Here is a 24996-nt window from a genome sequence, read left to right on the forward strand (position 1 = left end):
AAAAATGTCGTGAGCTGTTGATATATGTATCAAGAATGCCCTAGAAGATATCTGAACACAGTACAAATTTTGATCTTATAAACACAAGTGGAGCACAATATTTTTAGTGGAATACATTTTAGCTCGTCAATATGGACACAGTTGGGTTTGCTCAGGTAAACACATGTGCAGACAGGTTGTCAGGAGGTTAAGGCAAATAGCACAATGAGAGGAGGGGAGGAATTTCTTAGCATTTGGCTCTGTAGCACCAAGCAACGTATGGTATGGTATTTACAGCTCTAGTTTGTGGAAAAAAAGGATTTTAGTTCCAGATGTATTTGTAAGTCACTTGGAAACTATCTCTGTGATTTACTTCCCCAAATGCTGCACTCTTTATTCACAGAAATGAGTATTTTTTCAGTTCCTAATTATCTGCTTGGCAGGAAATGAGACAATATGAAGGTTTGGTAAGTTGTATAGTTGGAATGAGTTTTACCTCAGGTCCTTGATACTCTAAGATAATCGCCACCATGTTTTCCTCTGTTGGGTGGAGACTAAGTCCAAGAATGCGAACTTGTTAAAAGAAGTTTTTGTGTGGTCTTCACTGAACTATGATCACTGTGACTGGTATAGAGAGAGACTACTAGTAACTGACTCTAAATTTAGAAATAACTGTCTTTTCAGGTCTAGAGGAGGAGTCTCCATTTCAAAGCACTTACTGTAGGTTATTGGTAAAATCAATTTTACTTCTGTTGGGGAACTTGTTGAAAAACATAATGCTAAGTAACAGAATAGTTAGAGTTGGTTTTTCTAAAGAAATAGTAAGTGGCCTGAAGATTCTAAGAGAGGCTACAGAAAATGACAACTATAAAAATAAGTGAAGTGTCCTAAGTCAGTTGCTTAGAAGCCAGGGCCAAAGCAAAGAATTCCAGGATTGATGTTCTTTCTCACCGGGGAAAGGGGTTTCAGTGATCTCAGAGAGCCACAAAATAGTACTAATTGGATTAGTAATGACAGATATTCAAACACCTGCACCTCACTGCTTGAAATGTCTTACGATTTGCCTGTTATTTTGAAGAGTAAGATTACTGAATTAAAGCAGTGTTATGACTCTACAAGCTCTTAGCACCCCGCGATTTGCTGACAAGTCTAATAGCAGAGGTAACTTTTCAAATATCTTAGGAACTAGCCAAGTAGACAGTGAACAAACATGCTATTTTCATGAAATGAATATTTATTGAGCACCCACTATGAGCCAGGCCCTCTTTTAGGCACAGAGATGCAGGTAAGATCCTTGCCCTAACAGAGCTTACCTTCTAATATTAAACAGCATCTTATTGGCAGGCAGTGGAAGAGCACAGGATGCTTTGAAAAGGAAGAATTGTCATGGAAAAAATTTAAATCTAGGTTGGCGGAAGGAAACTGATTTTGAGATGCTTGTTGGGAAGCCACTGGGCCCTATGAACCAAGGACTAAATAGAAGGGAAAATGTATTTTAGTTGCAACCAATTTATGTAAACCTGGCATTTGAACTATAAAAATCTGGTTGCTCTTTGTCAGTGAACCAAGGGACAATCTAATTGTGGCATTAATTCAACGAGCTTATTACTAATCTCTTATAGGAATCAATAAACATTCACTTTTTAACCAACCCCTGAGTGACTTGCTATTACCACCAGTTATTCTGTTAGACCGGTGACTGTTTAAAAAGGTGTGAACAAAAATATTTTACCTGCGTAATTAGAAAGTCTTGTCCCTGCAACTTTTAGGACTTTCTCAAGTTGCCAATTCATTGGTTCTGATTGTGCTTTTTTATTTTAAAGTTTGTTTTCTGCAGTAAGCTACAAAGCTGTACTCTGATAATTCATAACAAGGGTATTATGTATTATTCTCTGTGGTCATAATAAAATCAAGTTCATTATCAGCCCAGACAAGAACATGCCATTGTTCTTACAGGATGTCCAGCCTTATCCGATGTCCCAGTAGACTTCTACATGATAGTTTCAATTTACAAAATCAACCCACTCTCCAGTTCATAGCAACAGCAGTTTCATGCTCTGAAAAAACTCTTAGAAGTTGCAGTAGTTTCATTTATGCCTAACTGGAGAGACTTGCTACCTATTTCTTGGGAAGAGGGGTGTATCCCAGTTATTCTGTAATAGGCTGGAAAAAAAAGAGAGATGTTGTATTTTAAAAAAATTGTTTTTAACTACAAAAGTAATGTGTTCGTGACAGAAAAATCAGAAACTAGAACTATGCTGGAAAACTCACCCACACTTCCACCAATCACTGAGAGATCTAGTTAATATCTGTCCAGTGTTTATCTGTTCAGTCTTTTCTACCTCTCCCCGTTCATCATAGTTTAAGAAAATGAGATCATACGGTACACAGTATTTTGTGATTTGTCTCCTTGCCCCCTTAATAACCATCATGTTGTTTCATGTCATCCTACATTTCCTAATGACTGTGTATATGAAATAGGTATGTAACTGACTTTATTCAAGGGCATAGAAGGCAGTAGAAAATTTTTCCTTATTAATTTAATAGTGTCCCCGCTGCCCCTTCCCTACAGCCGTTCTCAAACCCTAAGTGACCTCTGACCAATTTCAGTGTCGCATGTGCAACACGTGCAGAGAGACGGACAGCCAGCTACCGGCTCCCGCCCACGGCGTCAGGGCAGGACCCCACAGCCCGCCACTGTCCTCTCTTCGGAACCACGCCGCTCGCTCAAGGGTGGCCAGTGGACCGCGAGGAGCGCTCTGCGGTCCCAGGGGCCCCATTCCATAGACGCCGTGGCCCCTCTTCTCCCTCTCTAATCTCCCTCTCAGATGACCCCGAGTTCGGGGGAGCCGGGGTCACTCTGCGCCCTCTTCTCCTCACGACAGCGCGGCCACCGCGTCGCCTCCCCTCGCGGATCTTCCCAGCACCAGGCCGCCGGGTAGAGACCCAGAAGGGGCCCTTGCTGGCCCAGCCCGGGTGCCGCACGGCGCCGCTGCTGGACCGGAGCCGCGCGGGGCCGCGCCGTCCCCGAGTGATGACGCGCTTCCTGCCCTCCCGGCGCTCGCGGGCCGTGCGCTCGCGCTCGCCCTCGGCTCTTGTTCCGCGCCCGGAGCCAGCGGCGGTGGCAGCGGCTGAGGCGGCTGCGGGAGCGGAGCGGTCGCCGGGCGCGCGGGGGGACGCCGGCTGCACTCCGGGGCAGGCGCTCTGCAATGAGACAGTAAATGCATCCCCCGGTAAGGCGCACGGCTCACTCGGGTTTTCCTCTTCCTCCAGCTGCATGCACGTTGCATGAATTTCTCGTGTCTTTTCCCTCCCCTTTACAGAAGGAAAATGTGGGTGGTTTTTTCCTCCCTTTTGCATCTCGTGAGTGATGCCAATGCAGAAAAAAAACCTGCAAAGCTCCCAGATTTGATGTCCTAGGAGGGCTTTTTGCAAAATAATAATAATAATAATAATAAAATAAAATAAATTTAATGCACCTGTCTATTGCACATGTATGTTTCACTGCACTCGACCTGGGCGCAGCGGTTTGCAACCAGGCTGGCAGCCGGCGCCTGAGAGCGGATTCCTGGCTGGGGGCAGTCAGTCCCCTCCGGGGCTCCCGCTGGGTTTCCGGTAACTGGGCTTTGAAAAGCGGCCCCGCCTGCATGGAGTGTCCCCTCGGCCCCGGCCGGGCCCCCGCGCCAGGAGAGTTGGCGCGGTGGAAGCGGCTTCATTCCAGCACTGGCCGCCCCGACTCCAGCGCCACTTTGCAAACAAGTCTTCGGCCGAGCCTCGAGGCGAAGACAGCCCGCCGGTGCGGAGCTCGTCCAGTCCCGGACTCTCAGACCTGACGATTCTACGACTCCCCTTGGCAATCTCGCCACCAGCAAAACTGCTGGCTGCTGAGGGACCTGGGCAGCGCCCGCCCGAATGCGAGAGCAGGATTTGGATTTAGTGCCGCTGACCTCGCACTGGACGAGCGGCGCCCTTTCCTTCCTCGGCCCCGCAAGCTACAATTTCGCGCTCACTGGGAGCCGGGGAATCTTGGGGACTGGGCATTTCGGGATTCCCTGAGGGGACCGAGGAACGACGTTCCAGGGCGCCATATTTTCAGTGGGTCTTGGCTGCGGAGGGAGGGGGCGTACAGTTTCTGGGGCCCGGGGGATAGCGCGGCGCCCCCGCAGGAGAGGCGGGAGGGGTTTTCGCCAGGAAAGTTTGCGCGCCGAGGGAGGCGCGGAGGCGGCCGCGCAGAGCGCGCACGGAGGCTGTTCCCGCAGGGGCTGCAGCGCGTCTGCAGGCCGGCCCGGCCCGGGTGGAGGGCCCAGAGCCGCCGTCAGGGGCTGCGCGCCCGGCTCGCCCCTGCTCCCTGTCCCGCTGAGACGCCGCGTGCAGGCTCCGAGGCACAGGGAACACGCCCCTCTCCCCGGCCGCCGCGGCTGCCCGGGCGCTCCGCCGGAGCCGTGCGCTTGGCGGCGTCCCCGGGCCGGGCGCCTGGTGCAGAGCGTGCTCCGGGCGCCCGGCTTTGCCTGGGCGCTCCGCACGGCGCGGGGGCTCTGTCCCTGCGCGAGAGGAGGCGAGCCGGCTAGCGGTCCGGGCCGAGGGCCTGGCCTGCGGTCGCCCCGGGGCCGAAGAGCGGCCCGAGCCTCCCCTCGCCTCCTTGGCTGCGGCGGCGACAGCAGCAGCGCCCGCGGCTGCGTGCTCGGCTTTCGCGGCGATGCCTGCTCTTGGAGGCGAGGTGGGGGGGGGGGGGTGGCGTTTCCAGAAGTTGGGGCTTCAGGTGACGCGTGGGGGAAACTTGAGTTTGTGCCGCCCGTGAAGAGTCGAGGTGATTAGGGGAAAGGGAGTTGTTTCAGAATCCCTGCGTCTCGTGGTGAAAACCAACCTCCGATTATTTCCAGAAGACGAGAGAAGCGTGAGCTGCTGAGGTGTTTGGCGTTGTCCAAGACACAAAGAGGAGGGCAGGGATGACGTCCCGAGAAATGGGCCCCAAATGTACATAAATTACAGGCACGCTGGTGCTCCAGCGCGTACTTTGGCTTTCATAGCACCTGGGTGTGCTGAGTTGTGGCATTCGTCAGGTTGCGCGCAATCCTCCTCCCCTCTCCAGAGCTTGGAGTTGGCGACTTAGCAGGAGTGGGGCTGTGGGCATTCTTTTCTTTTGAAATACAGTAGATTGCGATCTCTGCTTTGTGAAGGGGCAGAGGAAGGGCGTGTTTGCTGACCTACAATCAGCTGAATGCAGAAACATGCCAGCCTTTCTCCTTGGCGTCTTATTGAAACGAAGCCAGAGTATTGAGGTCATGTCAGCACTTTGGGGCTTTATCATTGGAGAGGCTTCAAGGGATCACAGAAAAAGGCAGGGGGATGTGAAGCTTTCATCTGGGATGCGCCCTGTGAGGTCAGGGATTAGGCTGCTCCTTCGCTAGTCCGCTTCATTAAGTGCCTCCAGTGTGGATGTCAGCCGTTGCGTTTCAAGATTTATCTTCCTTGTTTGCTGATTTGGGATATCTATGCAAACACTGTGGAGGGGTGGTGGATGTGACAAGTGGCCTTGAGGGTTACCTGCATGAATGCTCTCGCTCTTTCTTTCTTTTTTCTTTTTTTTCTTCTTTGAGCCCTGGAATTGTGGAAAACACCCAGAGCCCAAGATACATTTATCCAAAATTAGCATAACCAATTTAGGAGAGAATAAAATCAGTTGCAGAAAACCATCTATTTTGGAAAAGTTCCTAGTCTTAGTGGTGGTACCTTGAATCACAGAAACACAGGGCTCTTCAGATCGGGGAAGTCACTGATTTTTCTCTGCCTTTGTACCCATTCAGGTTATCAAGGAGATACAAAAGAGTTTTAATTAAAGTGTCTTTTTTAACTTGTTGTGGTTCTACCTGCAAACGGAAAACAAATTTTTACAACTATTCTGTTAAATGAGTTACTGGGGATACTCTTTACAGGCTTAGGCTTATAGGTGTGTCTTGAATTCACTTACTCCTAAACCTACTTGTTTAGGGTTTTTCAAACCAAACCCTGTTTCTTTCCTAGAGTATTTTCACCGGAAGTCAGGTTTTACAAAGAGGTGTGTGTGTATGTGAGTGTGTGAGTGATGGGGGGAGATGGAGATTTCTAGTCCAGTTTGTACCTCAAAATTATACTGATTCCCCTTTACCTCCACTCCTCACTCTCAGCAGATTATTAGTTCCCAAGAGCAGTTAAGGGTGGTTACAGATGGTGAACAATCTAAATTTTTACCAACTATGCTTAGAAAAAAAAATCTGTACATCTAAAAATGTATTTATTCATTTTAGCATTATGCTTTGCAACTACATATATGTCACATACTGTGTGCATGTGCTAAATGTTATATGATAAAAATTAAATTTAAGAAATAGAAGTTTTTTTAATAAAGCTGAAATAAAAAATTAAAAAAGAGAAGTTGCAAATCCTTCAATTTTCATTCCCAAGTTTACTCCTTTCATATTTATCAATTTCTTATGCCTCTCTTAACAAAGTGTTATAAGTTGTGCTTTGTTGCCTCTTGCCTGATTCATATTATAACTTTGTGACTTGATCAAAGTTCCTGCATTTTTGTTGTTGTTAAGAAGATTTTATAATTCCAAAAGGTTAGAAAACGCCTGTGCATTTTGGAGGGTTGCCTGTCCATTTACCTGGCTGTGTGGTGTGTGTGTTGTGGTGTGTGTGCGCGTGTCCACACTCTTGGGACAGTGTCAGAAACTTGTGACATTATTGATTCAGAACTTTTGAGTCATAATGTTTTCTTGGAGACTTTGGGTGGTGTTTGGCCAATACAGGAAGTACTAAAAAAGAGTTAAATAATTCAAAGTCATTTTTATTGGGTACAAAAATGTTTTAAAGAAGGAAAATGTAATAAGCAGGGCTAGAATTACAGCTTAACATACCCAACTGGTGCCTTTTTAATTACAGTACTTTCCCCCAGAACTTCTTAATCCTATTACTTTTATATTTAATAAGGAGACTAGTTAAAACATAAGCCAAACAGAACTATTAACAAATAATGGGGATAAATGGTGGGTTTAACCAGATGTTTTCCCTAAAGTTAAGAGTTAAGGAATCTGAACTCTGTCGAACTCCCCCTGTAGGCCCCTTCCACATGCCCCCTTCTCAATAAGCAGGGGATTTTAAAAGGCAAAAAATCTTGGAGGGGGTGGAGACAAAAAACTAAAAAAGAAATGAAATGCTTAAGGTAGGTTTCTCCTGTCCTTCACCATCCTAACAACCTTTGGCTCGGTGGCAGGTGCCATTTGAATGACAGCTGGTAGACAAGGCTGGTACAAAATGCTTTGGTTGTGAAAGCCTTTCTTTATGTGTCACCCGGAACTGTGAATTAAGACTGGGCTCATTTGCCACCCATTTCACAGTGGATTTTCAGAGTCAATGCCAAGAACATGGTTTTGTTTTTCCCTTAACCAACAATTTAATTTCAGCCAAAGTGATGCTGTTCTGAATTTGTAGGAAAAGTAATGAATATTTGTATTTCCTTTTTACTCTTCTAGCTGCAATCTTAACAAACAAAATTCTCTAAAGTCTCCTATGCACTTACTCAGCAATTGTTTTGAGGGCTTACCATGTGCTTCATGCTAAGAAGACATCCCCTGCCCTAACCTCACATGCTGAGTTCCTAGGGGGTGATATTAATTTGTACTTTACGTATCTAATTGATGGGGTTGGAAGGGAATGAGTGTGTGATTAAATAGTATTTGAAGGACAACATAATAGAAAGATGAACAAAGGATATGAACAGTGTTCCCAGAAGAGATAGACATGGTCAATAAACATGTGAAAAGATTCTTAACCTCCACAATGGTCAGGAAAATTCAAATTCAAAACAGCTATTACTTTTCTGTCCATCCAGTTGACCTACTCTTTAAAAAATTGGTAACATCTTCTGTTAGATGTGTTGGGGGGCGACTCGCAGACTCTCGGGTGGGAGTATGAATTGCTGTGAGATTTAAGGAAAGCAGGCAATTTCTCTGTAAATTTGGAACCTGCTACCATATGCCCCAGCAATCCCATATTTGGAGTCCTGTCTTACAGAAAGAAAAACATCAGCATGCAAGGATGTGTGCCTGAAGATGTTTATTGTAGGATTATTAAAGTAAATAAATGAGAAGCAATATGAAATGTCCATCAGTAGGATGAATAAGATAGGGTTTATTTTGGATTATTTTGCAAGGGATATCCATGATATGTTAAATGTAAATAAAATCAAGTTACAGAGTATCGTATGTGGTATCCTATTTTTGATTTAAAAAAGAAGCCCTATGTGTATAACCTTGGAGAAAGATGTGGAAGGACATACAAAACTTGAGATTGTTTAAAATTGGCAGTGAGAAGGGGGGTTGTGATTAACTTGCTCCATATACACCTTGATTGGTTTAGTTGCTCAAACACAAAAAGCTTTTCTATATGGAAACATTTTAAAATGGTATTTGGTTCATGAATACAAAACTTGTTTGGGACCATTTTGGAAACAAAAGGTGAGCAATATCACAGTTGCTTTCTCTGATGCCTTCTGCAGCAATCTTTTATCTCTTCGGAAACTTTCAGTTAATTATCTTCTGACATCCTGAGATTTCCCAATTTTGAGTTAAGGCCTTCATTGTAAAAGATGGCTTCAGGAAAAGCTGTTTACCTTTATCCCCCAGGAGAGTAGTGAGAATAAGAGATCAAGAAAGCTCTTAGTGGGGTGCCTGGGTGACTCAGTTGAGTGTCTGCCTTGGGCTCTGGTCATGATCCCAAGGTCTTGGGATTGAGCTCTGCGTTGTTGGGCTCCCTGCTCAGTGGGGATTCTGCTTCTCCTCTCCCTCTGTCCTTCCCCGCTGTTTATGCTCTCTCTCAAATAAATAAATAAAATCTTTTAAAAAAGAAAAAGCTCTTGGCAAGCACTCTCCTTTTCCTTGACTTTCTCTGATCCCAACTGAGTGAAGGTCTGGCCAATGGCAGAGTCTTCTCATATAGCAGCAGCATATCCTCAGGCTTGGTTTTCCTATCCAAGGCTCGGAGAGATACTGTTTAATGGCTGTGCTGGCATTTGAACTCAGGTCTCCTTGCACAGGATCCCTAACTTGCTGACTGCTCTACCTGAATCATTTGTAGTCTTGCCTCTTAGTGTGATTTTTGAAACTTGATAGAATTTATGAATTCTTGGCAGTGACCACTAAAATCAAACTTTGAAAAGCTGTGGAAACTCCGTCTACATTTTAAGAAGTCCATCCTCTGTGAGTCCTGGTGGGAGACTCAGAATCTCAACCCACTGCAAGTCAGGGCTCTGTTGCACAATTTAAAAATCATGGTTTAGATACCACCAGTGGTTCCCCAGCTAAAATGCATCAGAATCACCTGCAGATCTTGTTAAAAGCCAGCTTGTTGGGCCAGGGTTTCAGACTCTGTGAGTCTTTTTTTTTTTTTAAGATTTTTTTATTTATTTATCTGACAGAGAGAGACACAGCAAGAGAAGGAACACAAGCAGGGGGAGTGGGAGAGGGAGAAGCGGGCTTCCTGCGGAGCAGGGAACCTGACGTGTGGCTCGATCCCAGGACCCCGGGATCATGACCCGAGCCGAAGGCAGGCGCTCAACGACTGAACCACCCAGGCGCCCCAGACTCGGTGAGTCTTGGGTGAGATTTGATGATTTGCATTTATAATAAGTTCCCCGGTGATGCTGATCTTGCTGGTCATGGACCATACTTTAAGAACTGCTGATTTAGACAACAACTTCCCGTTCTGCCGATCTTGTGTTCCTGTCCAGCCAGTGCTCTTCCCTGTCATGGATGAAAGTTAATGCCAGTCAAGGCACGTTAACTCAGTTTTTATCAGTTTTACCAAGCAGGGAGGAATAAATATTTGGGTTATGTTATTTAACTGTTGTCTGCATTTGTTGTATGTGTTTGGGGATTTAGTGATGGATAGATGGATGTATGTTTACTCCACAATAAAAGTCAGAGTTCATGAGTATTGTTTTTAAATATTTTGTAATGGATTCTCATGAGACTGGAGAGGACTGTTAGAGATGGTTTGGTTTTTGGTTTTTCGGCATGCGTGCATATTGAAGATTTGAAGTCATTGATTTCTTTTAATAAAAAGTTGGCTACATGTGAAGGGCATTGTGAAGAAAATGGTGACCAGATGATAAATGTTACTTCAGTTGCACTGCAATCTGGTCATTAGTGCATTTTTTTTTTTTTGGAGGAAATTAAGTGCAGTAGCCATTAATTTCAACAAGTGTTTATTTCACTGTTGCCAGAGGGAACACATTTCTAACAATGCTTATCAGTGGTACATGCATGCTTGGCTGTCCCCAGGGACCCTCACTCGTGTGTAAGTCCTAAGAGGCTCGGGTGACCCAGAGCTCAAGAAGAAGTTTCCCTGAAAGGCTTCCCTCCCCACTGATGCCCTAATTCTAAAATTCTTCAGCATATAAACATTTGTTCTATTTTTAGCCACTTAATTTTAGTGCTTTTTATTTTCTAATGATTTCACATGTAAGTTATAAGCAAAGCAAAATTGGTAGTGGGGTATATGAAAAAGTGAAATGGAAAGGAAATTTTCACGGAGATCCTGCTTAAACTCATAGGATGGGTCTCTTTTGTAGGGTTCTCCCTGCTGGCTATGCATTGGGATCACCTGGGGATTCTGATGCATTGGTTTGGGTGGGGCCTTGGCATTAGTGGGTAAGTTTTCCAGGTAATTCTGATATGTAGCTAAGATAGAGAGCCTTGATTTACAGTCCTCTGCCTCATGTTGCCTCATTTTTGAAGATTTTGTTCATCTAGACCATAGTCTCTTCTCCCTTAAACTTTTTTTTTTAATATTTTGCCTGAATGGAACAAACCAAATGAATTTTTCTGGGTGGTGGGATTATAGATATTTAAAATTTCTTAAAAATACTTTTTGGTATTTTCCAAATTTTCTCTATATTTAGGGTATATTTCTTTTATAATCAGAAAGCACTTTAATAAAAATCTTACTAGTGGCTGGTTTGGGTTTATCAGATATATATTTATGAATTTATATTTCTCTATAATGATTAAATATCAAAACAGTAACGTCTCCCTGTATGCAGCAATGAATGCAGTGTGCTTCCCTTCTGTAATTCTTGGCTTGCTTTTGTTCAGATATTTTGGGATTATAGGTTTGACTTATTTCACCGTTTTATATTACATACCTTAATTTACAGGAAAGTCTTAGAATTAAATTTTGTAAGCATGTTTAAGAACATTTTCCCTGCTTAATTATGCTTTATTAGTTTTCCTGATAATCAGAATTTTTAAAGATTTTCATTTATTTTTTTTTTCTCGAGAGCGCGAGCATGCGAGAGCACAGTGGGGAGGGGCTAGAGGGAGAAGCAGACTCCCTGATGAGCAGGGAGCCCGATGGGGGGCTCGATCCCAAAACCCTGGGATCATGACCTACCTGAGCCCAAGGCACATGCTTAACCAGCTGAGCCACCCGGGTGCTCGATAATCAGAATTTATAAAGATTTTATCTGAGACAGAGAGGGCACACAACAGCGAGTGTGAGTGCACATGAACAGAGGGAGGGACAGAGAGAGGGAGAAGCAGACTCCACGCTGAGCAGGGTGCCCAACTTGGGGCTTGAACCCAGGACCCTAGGATCATGAGCTGAGTGGAAGGCGGATGCTTAACTGACTGAGCCACCCAGACCCCCTGATAATCAGAATTTTTAAGCAGCGAGTTGTATGGTGCCATCAACATTTTTGGTGACTTGAAATCTATATAGATTGTCCAACCAACTCAGTGCCTTGGCCACCTCTCTTTGTTATCTTTTCCTCTACCGTACTTCAGCCATCCTTCCCATAGTTATTTCTGGACAGAGGGTATTTGGTATTGTCTAGAGACATTTTTGTGTGTCATCGCTTGAAGGGAAGAAGGGATGCTACTGGCATTTAATGGATAGAGGCCAGGGATGATGCTAAACATCTTACAATGTACAGGACAGCCTCCACACCAAAGAATTATCTGGCTTAGAATGTTAGCCATGCCAGCCTTAAGAAACCCTGCCTTAGTGTCCTTGTTTTTTTAACACCAGCTCACAAGGGAGAGCAATTTGATGTGATGACCCAATATGAGCGCGCACACACACGCACACACACACACACACACACACAACTGGAACAAGTTTCCCCAAATATTATTTACCCTTACTAGGTATAATGTACTCTTAGACTTTTTAATTTGTTCAATTAAAAAAAAATGCTCTTGACCCACTAAACTGATTTTACTGCCCACTAGCTCTTCATTTGAAAAATACAGTTGGACCTTGTCATTACCAGTACCTGCACCTCTAGCAAAATCTTGACAAGCATTCCAGTGTGACCCTCACCTTTTCTCTTTCATCTTACTCCCTTTAGTACCTAGTTCCACTGAGCCTTCACCCTACATGGCCCTCAGACCTGGTGACCCTTCCACGTTTCACTGCCATCATCCCTCCTCCTCTGACCTCCCCTGCCCCCATCTCAGGTGCTCGCATACACCCTCAACTCCCTTGACCCTTTTCTCCCTTCGTCTAACTGTCTTGGGAAAACCCCACCCTCCACCCTCCACCCTCCGCCTACCTCGCTCCTGCCCGAGGCCGAGGAACCCAGCTAGAGAAAACACAGCCATCTGTATCGTCTCTCTCTCTCTTGATTTATGACCGCACATCTCAAGGGGAACTCTTGGCACAGTGGGTGCATTATGTTTCTATCCTCACCCCACTTTCAGCTGATGACCTGGCTTATTTCAGGGAGAAAAAGAGGCATTTAGGAATGAGTTTCATCATCTTCCTTCCTACTAAATCTGCTAGCCCGTCTACAAGCTGTAGCCGTGCAGCATTGTATCCAAAGAACCTTGTAACCACATGAGCATTGGAGCCTGTTCTCTGTTGGCGTGCAAGACTTCCACTCATGCATGTATGGCCTTTCCCTTCTGCATGATCACTTTTCCTTCTCTGATGGATAATCCCCCAAGAGAGAGGTGCTGTAGTATCCCTCATATTAAGGAAAAAAGCAGCAACCACAGCGCACTCTTGACCTCATCCTCCAGTCAGCTGTTCTTCCATTCCTCTACCCTCCCTAATAGTAAACCTTTCTGAAAGAATTGCCATACATCCTGCCCCATTTCCTCCCTGCTCATCCTGTCTTGAACCCACGCCAATTTGGTTTTTGCCCCACCCCTTCACTGAAGCCACACGTCTTCAGGAACCAGTGCTATCGGTGGTCAGCTCTTCCCTGCCACCTTCTGCAGCCTCTCGGCCGCGGTTAGCCAGGTGATGGCTCTCTGGGACGCTTTCTTCACCTGGCTTCCATGCCTTGTACAATAGCTGGCACATAGGAGTTAACAAAAAATTTTAATGAGTAATTGAGGAAGAAAACTTGCTGGTTATGGAGGTTAGCCTTAGATGAGGAAACAGAAATCTTTCCCAGGTTTGAGCTAAGGAAGAGAGTATAGAAGTGGAAAAGCAGTGTCTCATGGGGCCAGTATTTTTTAGGTCAAGTGTTAAGTGTTAGAGGTTCAAGTAATGAATGAAGCCCATCCTTGCTAATTACTTGTTGAGTGATAGAAGGCACCTGTGGAGGATAGTGAGCTACAGACACATGGTTGCCCCTTTCATTTTTATCTCCAAAGGAGGGGCACTTAAGCAGTCTGCTAGGTAACTGGTGTCACTGGGTGAAGGCAGCAAATTCACTCGTCTGAAGTGTTTATCATTGACCTCGATGTTCTGGTGGTTTGTTTGGTTCATCACTCATCCCCAGAGTCCACTTGACTGCATGGAGAGATGTCTTCTTTCTGTCCTGCTGCGTTTGAGCCCATGGCAGAGGGATCCTGCAGATGGATGGTGATGTTCCCTGGTCCCCTCAGTGCTGCTCTCTCACGCACCCAGCTTAGAGAGTCCCAAAGCTTCGTGTGTTTAAATGACAGCCCCTGTGTTCTCTAGTTGCATTGCTGCAACACCAACCATAATTACTTGACACTCGGGTCTAGGACCTACTTTGATGTAAGTGAAGATATTTCCCGAGTGTGGCCCGAGGTCATGCATGGTAGATATTCCCAGAGGAGTGTGGATTATTCCTGGGTTTGAGAGATTACATCAAGGGCATTTTAAGAGGCTTAATTTTCTCCTTGAAGGGCTTTCTGTTGGGCTCAGCACCTGTCATTCCTGGGCCCTCCCCAGCAGGGTTAAAGGGTAAGGCATCGGCCAAGGGCAGCCTGAAGTGCAAGCACAAAGCAGTTGGGTTTAGTACATCCGAGAAGAGAGGGCAGAGGTCTTCATGGGAGATCTTAGAGTGATTCCAGAGAAGTTAATTGTTTAAAAATGGGAGGCCTGAATGGTTCTAGGTCAGCCTCTCCCTTTGACAGGGAAAGAACCGAAGCCCAGAAGGATGAGACTTACTGGGGTCCCTTGGCAAAGCTGGCACTGGAATCCCACTTTCCCGACCACCACCAGGTGCTTCTTCCTTTTCTTGGGATGTCTGGCGGGACGCTGACTTTAATTGATGGCTGTGGTTCTTGGCCCTGAGTGTGCTCCCAAATCACCAGAGAAACTTAAAAACGCTGTTCCTTAGCGGGTATAATGCTAAGTGACGTAAGTCATTCAGAGAAAAACAAATACCATATGATTTCACTCATATGTGGAATTTAAGAAACCAAACAGAGACCAAAGAAAGAGGCAAACAAAAACACCCCACTCTTAACTCTAAAGAATAGGGGGGGTGGGGGGTTGGGTGAACTAGGTGGTTGGGAATTAAGAGTACAGTTATCGTGATGAGCACGCAGTCACGTATAGAACTGTTGAACCACCTTATTGCACTCCTGAAACCATTACAACACTGTATGTTAATTATCCTGCTATTCCTAAACCCCACCCGACTCAGTGAATTGGAATCCCTGAGAGCGAGACCTGGGCATCTGTGGTTTTTTTAAAAGTTACCCTAGGGAGGCTCCTGGGAGAGGTTGCCCAAGAAGGGTGTGTAGGAGGTAAAGTCACCCCGTAGGCCTTGCACCCTGGACAGACACCGCTCCTTTCTGGGGCAGGACAACCACCCCAGTGGGCTCAGTCTGTTGCTCACTCTCCCGCACCCCTCTGGTTACAGGGTAAGACCCTCTAGGGTTGCGGTTTTATTTTCTTTGGGGGCACTTCCCCAGTGTGCTTTGTCCTACTAACGGGGAGAAAGAAAGGTGCATTCAGTTTGAGAAAATCATCTCCTTGAGGACCTTTGGGGTCCGCTTGCCTGGGATCCCCAGGTGCCAGAGCGCTGAGGGTGGTTCGCCAGCCAGCTCTCCGAGCAGCCGGTGCTGGACGCCGACTGTGGGTACCACTCTGACAGGAGGAAAACGGGAGCATGAGTCGGCTGTGCAGGGGTGGGTTGGGACAGCTTTATGAGGATGTTAAATCACTTGCTGGTTCTTGCTGGTAAACTTGCAGATGTTTTGGAGCTCTGACTTTTGTGAGGGTTGCTACAGGCTCAGGACTCCACTGCAGAGCCCACACTGATGCCCCCTTCCCCTCCCCCCCCCAGCTGGCTCTCTCACTAACCTGATAAGTAGTTCACATGGAGCTTTAGGAATGTAGTTGGCGAAGATACTAGAACAAGCCCTGTGGAATCTGAGACACATCAGAGGCCAAGTGTCCCCCACAAAAGGAACAGCAGAAGGGCACTTTCCCCTTGAATTGGAAGCTGACAGATTGTTTGAGTTTGTTAGGGCTGCTGTAACATAGTACCACAGATCCGCAGCTTATACAACAGAAATTTATTGTCTCAGTTCTGGAAGCTGGATGTCTGAGATCTGGGTATTGGCAGGGTTGGTTTCTTCAGAGGGCTATGAAGGAAGCTCATCTGTGCCAGGCCTTGCTCCTTGGTTCAGATGGCTGTCTTCTCCTCCTGCATGTCTGTGTCCACGTTTCTCCTTATAAGGACATCAGTCATAATGGATGAGGGCCCACCTTAATGTCTTCATTTTAACTTGATTACCTCTGTAAAGGTCCTATTTCTAAATAAGGTCATATTCAGAGGTCCTGGGGAGCTAGGACTCCCAACATACTATTTTTGAGGAGACACGCATCAATGCATATCACAGATTGTTAGACTGACCTGTGTCTCAGATTTCGAATCTGACGTGGAATGCTTCTTATTGAAGCTGGCTTTTTAGGCTAAGGGGACCCTCATTGGTGATTGTTGTGGAATTCTGCACCCACCAACTTTACTCCCCCTTTTGGCGCTTTGCATTTCATGAAGGCCTTGTACGTATGTTGCCACCATAACAGCCCTGTGAGGCGGGCGCTGTTTCTACTTTGAAGACGCTGAGGTGTTCCAAGGTTTACATACCATATACTGGGTGAGCTTGACTTAAGCTCAGATTTTCTACTCTATAGCATAGGTTTCTCCTGTAACACCTGTGATTCGCAAACCTTGCTATGTATAAGAATCTTCTGGGAAGCTTGCTAAGATACAGGGTTTGGAGACCCTCTGGGATACTACTGAATCAGAAGCTGAGGTTGCAACCAAGGAATCTGTATTTTTATTAAATTTCCCCTGGAGATTTTGATGTATTACAGAATGTGAGAACGAGTGCATTCTATCATAGACCTAATATTTTAGGGGGGAATAACCCACCCATACCACCAAGTGCCCATTTGAGTCTTTGTCAGCTGGCTTTCATGGGAGGCCTTAGGAGGCATCATGGAAAGGTACGCCCTGGAACTAGGGGGCGCTGAGAGCCCGAGGGGTTGTCCCTTCATAATTACTCCTGCCACCATACTGATGGGTCCAGTTGGAGCTCTTTGGCTGTCTAGGACATGCTAATTGTCCCTCAGCTAGTGGGAAATAAAGCTAGCTCAAACTTTCTGTGCCACATATATACATTTTGTACCACAGTGGGGAAGTGGTGGGAGATAAGTTGAGAGGGTGGTAACAAACATCGCATCCTTCAGTAAAGCAAAAATAAAACCAGCAGGAGGACAAGGCAAGAAGAAATTGTGATTATTAAGTATTTCTCATTATAAAATGTATTTGCATTAACTAAAACATGCTGGAGCATGCACCATGTGGAAGAATCACCTGGAGAAATGTTAAAACATGAATTCCTGGGCCGCAGCCCCCAAGATTTCTTTCTAATTCCAAGCTCCTGGTCTGGGGACCACACTTGGAGCAGGCGGCCACTCACTGATGAAAGATTGTCACTGTGTGGTTTTATCTGCTGATACTACAATGACCAACCTCTCTGCATAGCATGAACATTTCTGAGTCGTGGCCATTAGCCTACAGATTATAACCCATACTCGGGATCAATGTCCAAGTTACGTTACCATCTTAACTTCATTGTAGTGATTCCAAAACAAAACACATGCTTCCTTAACTAGGGCTGTATCTCTTAGGGTGTGGTCTTTAGCCACCAATCCTCCGAATTACCTAGGACTAAGATTAAACACTATAGCTGCCTAGTCCCCAGAGATTCTAATTTGGTAGGTCATTGTGGGGTCCAAGAATGTGGAGTTTTTATAATCAGAAGATTCTTAGGTATACTGAAGTTTTGAATGCCACTGAGCTAAGGCTTGGGAATCAGTTCTGCTTTTTACCAGCCTCATAGTAAAGTTATAAACACTGTTAGATTGATTGCATTGTTCCCATTTTCTGGCTAGGAATGCTCTTGTTTGGTCTCAAGTTACAAGGACCTAATTCTGCAGTGGAGATGTATTTTGAATAGATTTTTAGAGTTCTGTTTGAATAATCACCTCCCTTTTTTTTTACATAAGCTCACACAGTTCATTTTAAGGTAAGTCTTAAAACAAAATTATGTTCTTTGTCCAGGTAAATTCCTTTGGAACATTGATAGTATATGAAATTTATTACAGATTTTTGGAGTTAATTCAAGGAGGCTTTGTGTTTTTTTTTTTTAAACTGCTCAGTTAAGGGTGACCTTTGGTAGAAATATGTTTATGTTCTTGGGCTCTGTGTGAATATTAAAAAAAAATTTTGGTAAATGTGAGGGGGAGTGTTAGGAGGATGGAACTTTTATTAGTAAATGAGATTCACTTGCATGGACTAATCTTGGTACTCGATGCTCCATGCCTAACAGATGTTTCTGCAAATTGATCCCCCCACCCCCTCACCCCTCCAGACAAGATTTTCAGTTCTGTTCTTCCTTCTGGCAGAATGGGGACCTTCACTTTTAGGAAGAGGAGCGAAAATTAATTTTGTTTCATTGGACCAGACATGCCACGTCCCTTTATATAACGTATTCTTGAAAAGTTAGAAATAAACTATTTTAAAAACCACAGCAGGAACTGCGTGTGTTTGTTAAAATCCATAGAACTGCACACCTAAAAAGGATGACACTTACTGTCATAATAATACTTAAGTAACGTGACTCAAAAAACGTAACAGGGGAACTTGTCAGGCTAGCCATCCTTTTTGGGAACTAGTTTGCTAAGATTCTTTTTGTGGTACAAATGACCCCCCCTTTGTTTCGTACTTGTTTGAAAACGGCCCGTGGGCTTTATATCTGTTGCTGTTCAGTAGGGCGGGGGGAGGAGCGGGATTGGCACAGGGCTGCCGAGGAGTGGATTTGGCCTCTCGTTCATTCCTCCAGATCATTTTCTTCTTAGCTCCACATCCAGCACATGGTGGGAGTTCACACAGGTTTGGGGGATGGATTAAACCATGTTGATGGAGGAACTGAGGTGTAGAGAGAGGTCAGGTGGCTTGTCCACGCATGACAGCAAGGTGGCAGAAACAGGAGAAGAGTCCTTCATCCCTTTCCACCATCTTTTCTCCATCTTAGTCTTACACATTCATATTTTATCAGTTGGGAGTCTTTTAAACCAGGGAGCGCCTGTAACCTTGTTACGGTTTTGGAAGCAGCCTGTATCATGGATAAGCTCTGGCTTTGAAGACATTCATCAGCTTGGCAACTGTTTTTCTGAGGTCTTTGAGGTGCATGGTTGATACAGCCCTGGAACAAAACAGACCTGGGCCCTGTCCTCATGGAAAGCAGGACCTGGCAGGATATATGTCAGCAGGAGGCATTAAAACAAACCAGAACAGGGATGAGTGTTGCAAAGGGTCCCATGTGAGAGCCTGTTATACAGTGGCCACACTGATAGTGTGACCTGGGGCAAGGCACCTCACCTCTGTAAGCCTTGGTGTCCTCAGTGAAACAGACAAATCAAGGATTTGGTGCAAGGATTCAGTGAGATAATGAGCATAAAGCAGACTGTGCTTCTGGGCTCATGGTTATTATCTATAATTTGTTAGGGTGAGTAAGTGGACGTATATGCTTTTTCGCCTCTGTGCTGCACTGGCCCTTATAGACAGCCTCAAGACAGGAGTTTGAGGTGTTTATTTTTCTTTTTGTGTTTTGGATCACCTTCACAACAATGGGGAGATGGATTGGAGGGCTCTGTTGGTTGGTTTTGCTCATTGACTGGTACAGTTGAGATGGGAGCAGAGCTTTCTAGCCCGGGAGCTGAGTTATGGTTTAGAGGTGTGCTGACATATCGGTGCCCTCAGTCTTTCCTCAGCCCCTCGGGGGCTGCCAGAGTTCAGGCCCTAGAAAGATGGTCTTTTTCTAAATGTACCAGGTCTCGGGAAAATTTGGGAGAACTGTCAGCTCTCTAAATGTATCTCCAGCACCCCCAGAAGCAGGAGCTAGGTTAGTAGATGTTAAGAAACCCTAACTGAAGCGAACAAGGGAAAGGAAGCAAGGACTCCCACAGGCTGTAAGAGATGCAGATGAGCTAGACTGGGCTTCCCCAGACTTCTCTGATACTAAGACTCCCCCGAGCACTTGTTAAATTTCCTGTTCACCAGGCTTGCACCCATCTGCGTTGGGGCTCTGGGATCTGTGCATTTCATAGTTACTCATGTGATTCTTAGCAGGGGTGTTTGGGCAACACTGGCTTGGATCGTCAATCTCCTTGTTAAAATTGGTTCATGGACCAGCAACATCCGTTCCACCTGGGAACTTGTCAATACTCTCATGTTCTACCCAGATCTGCTGACTCAGAATCAGCATATTAATAAGACCCTGGGGTGAATGTGCACACAATAAATTTGGGGAAAATTAGGGCTTGTGTAGAGGGCAGGGACACCTGTTAACATTTTAAACCAGGGAGGTGGTGGTAGGCCAGGGATTTGAGCTCCGTTTTCTGACTCCAGATTGAATGCTCATCCCACATCCTCTGGCCTCAGTTCTTACTGACTCAGGGCCTGTCTCCAGCCTGCTGTCAGGAGCCGTGACTGTCCCGATAATATTGCATCTGGGAAGAGTGATGCCTGGGGACAGCAGAACGCTGCTGGGACCGCCCAAGTGTGTTGTATTTCTTGGCGTCCATTAACCCTGTCAGGACACCTTCCTACTGCCCCGGGGAGAAGTCTGAGGTCCAAATGTGAAAGTCTGTGATTGTAAGTTTTGGAGACCTGTGGGGTTTTTGCATCATACCAGTTGTGGGTGCCTGAAAAAGTTGTTTTATCTCCGTCCAAGGAAGGATCAGCTGGAGTGCAATTTTTCTAATGCTGCTCCAGACTCTTAAATCCTCCCTCTCCAAGCACAATGTCAGAGCAAATACCCTCCAAGGCATTTGCCAAATGGCTTGAAATAAGCGTCCACGCACATTTCTGAAAAGACAATTACAAGCTTATTTGAGGAACTAAAAGTCCCGCTGTGCTAGACATTATAGTCAGGAGAGAGCTCAGTGCCAGTTCGGGAAACTCACCTGGAGGCTCTGTCTCATCCCAGCCCTGCTCCGAGAAGCTGAATTTGGGAAGTGGACGGGCAGCCAGGCTTGGGAGGGGGAGGACAGGGAGGGGGCAAAGAGGGGAACGACAGGCCCCACAGAGAAAGGAACAATGGCTTTGTCTCCTCCCAGGAGAATTGCAGTCCTTGCATATACAATCAAGAGGAAAAGCAAATTATGAATTCATCAACACTTGAATCCTATTACTAGTTGGTACTGGTGTGGTGGCCCTGAAAACTCTTTAGGAAACTGAGCCCCGGAGAGGTCAGTAACTCTGTTCAAGGTCACACACTGGGCTAGTGGCAAAGCCTGGGTCAGGATCCAGGGATCTTGGTTTGTCCTCTGCACTGTCCCTGTGCTGCTTTCCCTCTGGGAGGGAAGATGCTAAGACTATGAAATTTTACAACGATTGGATCCAGATGTGCTGGCCCTATCCTCCTTTAAAACTAGCATAATGTTTTTGTTTTGTTTTGTTTTTTAATGGAATAGACCATTTTAATCTGCTGGTTTCATTTGCTAGCCCACCTTACACATAAAGGTCAGGAGGGAAAAATCACAAGCTGGTAAATATCCCTGTCGTTGGGGATGCTACACCAGGCTGTTTCTCTTGGCATGAGTTACCAGCTCAGATGATTTACAGCACCCAGGACAAGGGAAACCTCTGCACTGGACATGGGCAGAATGTTTGTGTTCAAAGTTGGGCATGGATTTATATGCTCTCGCCAAGGTCCACAGGGACAGATGCACATTACATTTTTAAAATTAAATTGTGGGAAGGCAGAAACTTGACAAAGACTTTTTGGCTTGAGTAGGTCCAGTGCAGAGGCATGGGGAGGATGTAGCCGTTTCTGTGACGCCTAATTGCTTGTGTGGAAAATCAGAAGCCTGTAATCGTTTATGCCATACGGTTTAGCAATCGATTACACATTACCTTGGTTTAAAATAGTTTAACATGTGTGCCCATTTTATGTTGTCCAGTAGATTCAGTTTTGAGGGCAACCATTCTTTCATCCAGCAGCCCAGGGGCATGTTATTAGGTGATTAGGGCATCTGGCTGTAGTGGTCAAAGGAGGTGCCTTGGGAATGTCGGACTTGAGCTAGAGGCCAAGTGCTCTGAACTTCACTGTTCTTCCATGTTGTGTTGGCTGTGTCAACCAGGCCATATAGCTGCTTCTTACTATCATGTCACATTGGTTGAACTCAATGAAGTCTCAACAAAAGACATAATTTGTTGAGAAATTAAATACTTTTAGATTATAATAGAAGCAAGCACTCAGTGGTGTCAGAAGTTTAATTTGCTTTGAAAACTGGAGAGAAATCCCATGCTTTGATTTCAGTGATAGAATAGCAGTGTTCTGGGGGAATTGGGTTTGAGAACCACTGGGCTTGGCCTTGCCACAGTCAGTCCAAGAAGAAGCCAGGGCCTGTCTCTGTCCTTCAACGGGTGGCTAAGGTGCTACGTTCATCAGGTTTCTCAAAGTGCGCTCTTGGGACCTGCAGCCTCAGTATCACCTGGGAACTTAAAAGCAGCCGCATCCCCCACCTACTACTGAATCATAACTCTGGGGCTGGGGCCCAGGACTACAGATTTGAACAAGTTCTCTAGGGTATTCTAATGCACACCAAAGTTTGAGAAGCACCGTGGTACAGTTCATAAGCAGCAAAAGCTGTTTGGATGTGCATTCTGGTGGGTCATTTCCCAAAGTATTTCGCGTTGGGTTGGCTTTTTGTTCTGGTAACCCAGGCCAGGTGGTTGGGGTAAATAAGGTTAGATTTCCATTAGTGCTCAGTAATAATTAATGACAGCCAGCCCTGCTGTCTGGTTGGATAGGACAGTCTAGCTCACCTGAGACTGGGCTCTGCAAAAAGCACTCTCTAGTTGTGACTTGAGAAAGAGTCTATTTAAGAACACTTTCTCTCTTGGGAAAAAAAAAAAAAGAACATTTTCTCTCAAGGATGCCTTTGACAGTCACGTTCCTGTCAGGGACAGACAGAGATAGACAGATCTCAGGGAGAAAGAGGTGGAAGAGATGCCAAAACTGGCTGAGGGCCTAGCAGAGAGATAGGTTTCCTGCTGAGAGAATATCATAGCAAAGTGGCAGGGCTAAAGCAGTCGGGGGGTTTTTCCCCTATGTTTCTGCTGGCTGTGTGATAGCAAAAATGTTTGATGAGCATTCTTCTCTTGAAAGGACTTTTTCTTTCTATCAGTTGAAACACAGCTCTCTGAGAAGCATTTCCCCATGGAGCAAATGTTTTCCAACTGAAACAAACTGAATGTTGAGAGTATTGACTTTGACTTTGAGGGAGAAGAGCGGAGTTAAAGGTTTCCATTCGTTCATGCCTTGCTCTCTGTGTTAGGGAATGTACGAGCAGAGTAAGACAGGATTCCTGCTCTGATGGGGGTCACCCAGAGAGGGAGGGAGGTGTGGCTGCCAGGTTTTCCTGGCAGAGGGCACAGTTGGTACTAAGGTCTGGAGCCAGCCAGCTGAGGGGCTCTGTGACCTGCTGGGACTGTTTGCCTGGAATTTGTGGTACTTGGGGGTGTGTAGAGGCTGATTTAAGAGACTGTCCCCAAGCTACATTCAGAGGACCAAGTTCCATCTTTTCTTTTAGTATCTTAGTGAGTTGTGGGAGACCCCTCCCCTGTCCATAGGGTAAATCCCATCATAAAACCATAATTGTATCCCTTTTAGTTGAAAACAACTTAAAAATAACTGTAGGGAAGTTAGGTCTGGGTGGAGGTTGGGGTGATTCTTTGAGGAGTATTTGGGAAATATAATTAAAAGCAAAATCTTTTCCCAACCCAGAACACTTCCCCACAAAGGCAAAAGAAAACAATTTATTACTGAATATGCATTAAACCAGAATGTGATGAACATCACAGGCAGACTGCTGCAAGGATTGCAAAGCTAGAGATTATAAAAATGGAAAGAAGTCTCATTCTTTTATATAGCTCAGTGGGTACAATGCATTATATTCATGTCTTCGAGATCAAATTGCTAAATTTATCCTGTTTTTACTAACTGGAGATAGGGCTTGCAATTTGGAGTAAGGTGCCTGTTAAAGCTAGGCCCTGGCCCTCCCAGGAAACGGGGAAATAGAGCCTTATCTTCCTTGATGATTGCATTTCAAAGAGGTGCTTAGGTGCTTAGGTAGTTACTGGGAAAGAGGCTTATTTGATTTGCATTTGACCTTCCTGCAACAGCCCTGCTCCTTTGCTCTGGTGAGAGTGGCTTAAGTATCCTGGAATCAAATCTTGCCCTTAGCTGGTAGGGGTTCTGTCTGATTCTCACTATTTGTATGGGGCTCTCCCTGCCTCAATGAATTAGTTAAACTCACTCATTTTGTCTCCCTCCCTCCCACTGACTTGCTTCCTTCCACACCTTTGTCTCTTCTTTCCATCTCCAACCAGAATCAGGAAGAATGTTTCCTCCTCAGTTTAGTGCCTGGGCTTTCTGTAGAGTAAGTGGCAAAGCTTTATATGTCCAGGCATGTTTACACTTCCTCTAATGCCCGAAAAAGCTTAGAAAATTGCAGTCGCATGTCCTTATTAAGGACTGTCCAAGAAACTTGAAGTTAAATGACAATATTCATGTAGAGAAATTTCCTTTTGGATGTTGTTTCATTTGCTTGATTGCTCTTCAATTTCTGGATAGAAAATTGTTTTCCCTGCTTTATTTAACCCTACTGTGGGGACCTTAGACTTGGCATCTGGGTTGTGGAAGAACTGAATCCAGTCTAGATGGACGTTTGTGAATTTAGAGCTAAGGAAAGCTTCTGCCTTGGCAGAAGAAACTGGACACTTGACTCTTGGCTACAACAATGCCAGTGGCCCAGTGGTTAGTGAGGTGGCACCACTGTTTAGTGGGACAAAAATATAAGAACTAGGGTTATCAGGTCTTTCCCTGCCTTTACCGTTTGGCCCACTTTTGCATCTACATTCATTTTCAGCCCAGTGTGTGGTTCTAGTGCCTTGGATTTGTCATCTGTGGTTACCTACATTCTGGCCTGTCTTGGATTCTACCTGGTATTCAATGTAGAGAGGATATAGCATGACTTCCCCCTCACCCAGCTATCCTTGGGTCTTGATGTGGCCTGGTGAAAAAGGAAGGGTCTTCCTGGGAAGTTGTGGGGCCTTGGGCAAATTCCCCATTGTGGCCAATCTTGGATTTTTTGTATTTTAAATCCACTTAATGATATGTCACTCCCAAGATGATGGGGACCAAATGGGACAGTGGCTACTCTATATTCAGTGTAGTGCTTGGC

At 45.4% G+C, this 24996-nt stretch overlaps 1 protein-coding gene across 1 annotated transcript in view; it reads left to right on the top strand.

Moving 5' to 3' along the window:
• Positions 1-3088: 3088 nt before the first annotated feature.
• TLN2 (talin 2) overlaps positions 3089-24996 on the top strand; it is a 437998-nt gene continuing 416090 nt past the window's right edge. Inside the window, exon 1 of the mRNA XM_035728108.1 lies at positions 3089-3212. The gene's annotated coding sequence lies outside the window, so the exon portion shown is untranslated. The remainder of the gene's footprint in view (positions 3213-24996) is intronic.

This window comes from Zalophus californianus, chromosome 6 (assembly GCF_009762305.2).
Source record: "Zalophus californianus isolate mZalCal1 chromosome 6, mZalCal1.pri.v2, whole genome shotgun sequence".
Taxonomy (NCBI): domain Eukaryota; kingdom Metazoa; phylum Chordata; class Mammalia; order Carnivora; family Otariidae; genus Zalophus; species Zalophus californianus.